The sequence below is a fragment of the Rhinoderma darwinii genome, chromosome 2, assembly GCF_050947455.1.
Source record: "Rhinoderma darwinii isolate aRhiDar2 chromosome 2, aRhiDar2.hap1, whole genome shotgun sequence".
In the NCBI taxonomy this organism is placed as follows: domain Eukaryota; kingdom Metazoa; phylum Chordata; class Amphibia; order Anura; family Rhinodermatidae; genus Rhinoderma; species Rhinoderma darwinii.
In genome coordinates this window covers 409251445-409255054 of record NC_134688.1, presented here as the reverse complement: position 1 = coordinate 409255054, position 3610 = coordinate 409251445, and positions in this window count along the sequence as shown.

Sequence of the window (3610 nt, the reverse complement as noted above, 5' to 3'; positions counted from 1 at the left end):
GCCGTGTATCCAAACAGCCGTTTATTACCACATGTGGGGTATTGTTTTACTCGGGAGAAATTGCTTTACAAATTTGATGGTGCTTTTTCTCCTTCAGTCCTTGTGGAAATGAGAATAAATTAGCTAAACCTACATTTTCTTTGAAAAAATTTAGATTATCATTTTCACAACCTACTTCCAATAATTTATGCAAAAAACCTGTGGGGTCAAAACGCTCACTATACCCCTAGATAATTTCCTCAATGGGTGTAGTTTCCGAAATGGGGTCACTTGTGGGGTGTTTCCACTGTTTTGTCCCCTCAGGGGCTTTGTAAATGTGACATGGCCTCTCAAACCATTCCTGCTAAATTTGAGCTCCAAAAGCCAAACGGCGCTCTTTCCCTTCTAAGCCCTGCCGTGTGTCCAAATATCCATTTATTACCCCATGTGGGGTAGTGTTTTACTCGGGAGAAATTGCTTTACAAATTTTGCGGTGCTTTTTCTCCTTTAGTCCTTGTGGAAATGACAAAAAAAATCGCTAAACCTACATTTTCTTTGAAGAAATGTTGATTTTAATTTTCACGGCCTACTTCCAATAATTTCTGTAAAAAACCTGTGCGGTCAAAATGCTCACTACACCCCTAGATAATTTCCTTGAGGTGTCTAGTTTCCCAGATGGGGTCACTTTTGGGGGATTTTCACTGTTTTGGCACCGCAAGAGCCCTTCAATCCTGACATGGTGCCTAAAATATATTCTAACAAAAATAAGGCCCCAAAATCCACTAGGTGTTCCTTTGCTTCTGAGGCCGGTGCTTCAGTCCAGTAGTACGCTACGGCCACATGTGGGATATTTCCTAAAACTGCAGAAACTGGGCAACAAATATTGAGTTGCATTTCTCTGGTAAAACCTTCTGTGTTATAAAAAAGGGGTGAGGGGTGAAGTTTTTAAAATGGGGTGACTTTTTGGGGGTTTCTAATATATAAGGCCCTCAAAACCACTTCACAACTGAACTGGCCCCTGTAAAAATAGCCTTTTGAAATTTTCTTGAAAATGTGAGAAATTGCTGCTAAAGTTCTAAGCCTTGTGAGGTCATAGAAAAATAAAAGGATGTTCAAAAAACGATGCCAATCTAAAGTAGACATATGGGGGATGTTAATTAGCAACAATTTTGTGTGGTATAACTGCCTGTCTTACAAGCAGATACATTTAAATTGAGAAAAATGCTAATTTTTGCAATTTTTCACTATATTTTCGTGTTTTTCACAATTAAATACTGAATGTATCGACCAAATTTTACCACTATCTTAAAGTCCAATGTGTCACGAGAAAACAGTCTCAGAATCGCCCGGATAGGTGAAAGCATTTCGACGTTATTACCACATAAAGTGAAACATGTCAGATTTGAAAAATGAGGCTCGGTCAGGAAGGTCAAAAGTGGCTAAAGAGGGAAGGGGTTAAAGCTCCCCAAACTTCTAGTTTATACATTCAACTCCTCCGGTGATCCTCCTAGGATCCAGGTATATAGATTGAGTTTTTTAGATGATTATAAGTCTATTATCGCATGCTGTTATAGTAGGTGGTAAAATAATTTTATATTGACTCCAGGCAGTGTCTGTCGCTTCTCATAATGTTTGCGAAACTTAATTATGTTACAATGTAGGAATAAGCAAAATGCTATCAGAAAAGTGTAGTACACATATTAATAGTCCATTAACCGTCATGATCTTCTTATCCTCTAGTTGCAAACTGACTGTGTACTGTAAATTAATAAAGCAATTATTAATCACATAGAACAAGCTCCACTTTCTGGTTCAGTCTATTTATTAACAATAATAATCTGAAGTAGTCGACAACATAAAGCAATTAAAGGGAAGAACATAATTAAAAACTGACCCGTGGGTCTTAAATCTGACTCGCCACCAGAATAATCTACATCCCAGTCTAATTTCCTGGATAATTTGTAGAGGAAAACTTTTTAACTATTTGTATACTCAAACAAATGATAAAGATACAGCATTTAGAGGAATTAGATTGACTAAAGTAATCTCAATCTCAAATTTGACCCAATCTCAAATTAAACCCAAATATGTGATCAATGTGCGACATAAACAATACTTTTTTTTTATTTTTAGATGTCTCTCCCTGCCTTATTTACACGAACGTGTTAAACGTCCGTGGGACGGCCGTTGAAACAGTGGCCGTCCCACGGACCTATGTAATTCAATGTGGCCGTTCACACAGCCGTTGTTTCAACGGATCGTGTGAAGGGTCCGTGTGAAAATAGGACATGTCAGTTCTTTTCGCGCATCACACATCCCTCCATAGACTCTTAACTATGGGGGATGTGTGACATCGCGTGCCGCAGCACTGAGCACGGATGCACCTCGTACGTGAAGAACTGCACTTTTTTTTGGAGGGGCTTTTTTAAAACCTTATTTTTTTCTTATTTCATTTATTTTTCATATTTCACTATATTTATTTTTTTATTTCGTTTTCACTTAGATTTTTACCTTAGATTCGTTTTTGCACGTGGGGGCACAGGTTAGCAAGGAACACCTGATCTGTGTGTTCTCTGCTGTCCCCATGTACAGATCACTGGTAACACCGACGTGCAGAGAATACGCAGATAGTGTCTTCTCTGCATGCCTTCGAGCCCCTTCTACACAGGGAATTCCTGTGACGTCAATAATGATTATACGACGTTCTTTATTTGGGATTTTTATAACCCCCTAAGGAGCAGCCATATTGGAGACATACACATCCTTCCTGCATTGTGTGTAGATACAGTGCAGCAGGGTGTGTGTGCTTTATGGCAGCTACAATGAATGGGAATAAATAGACACAAAAGTACCTATAGAGTAAAACAGTCTCCAGGAAGAGACGCAGTACAGGACCCTCCCCCAGACACCCAGGAATGGCAAAGAAACGACATACAGATTTATGTGTATAGGGTATAGCAGTGGTCTCCAACCTGTGGCTCTCCAGCTGTTTCAAAACTACAACTCCCAGGATGCATGACAGCTGGGGTTATCAGAGCATTCTAGGAGTTGCATGTATGCACAGCTGGTAGAGTCACAGTTTGGAGACCAGAGGTGTATAGAGTTCTTATCCTGCCTTATCTAGGCCTACAGCCATACAATCCAGCTGTCATTAAATCCCCCATGCCTGATATGGGCCGTGAAAAAACGCGACGATCGACGAGACAGCTCGTCGATCGGCGCTCATTTGCTCCTTTCACAGGGAGCTATGACCGGTTATGTATTGGTGCAACCGATCATAGCTATGATCGTTCGTCCCCATGCATTTCCATCATGTCAGCAGCACATCTCCGTATTTACACAAGAAGATGTGCTGCCGACTTGCGATCATTTCATTGTCCGCATAAACAAGCAGATCAGCCGATGAATGAGTGTTTGCTCGTTCATTGGCTGATCGTTGCCTTTTTGTACACAGCACAATGACCAGGAATGCCCGATCATTGGCCTGTGTGAAAGGGTCTTAAAGGGGTTTTCCAATTTATTTAAAAAATTGGCCTAAGTTAGGAGGGATGCATAAAAAAAAGCTGTCACTCACCTCACAGATCCGGGCATACCAGCGCCACTGCTCCGTTCCTCCCCACCTCTGTTTATT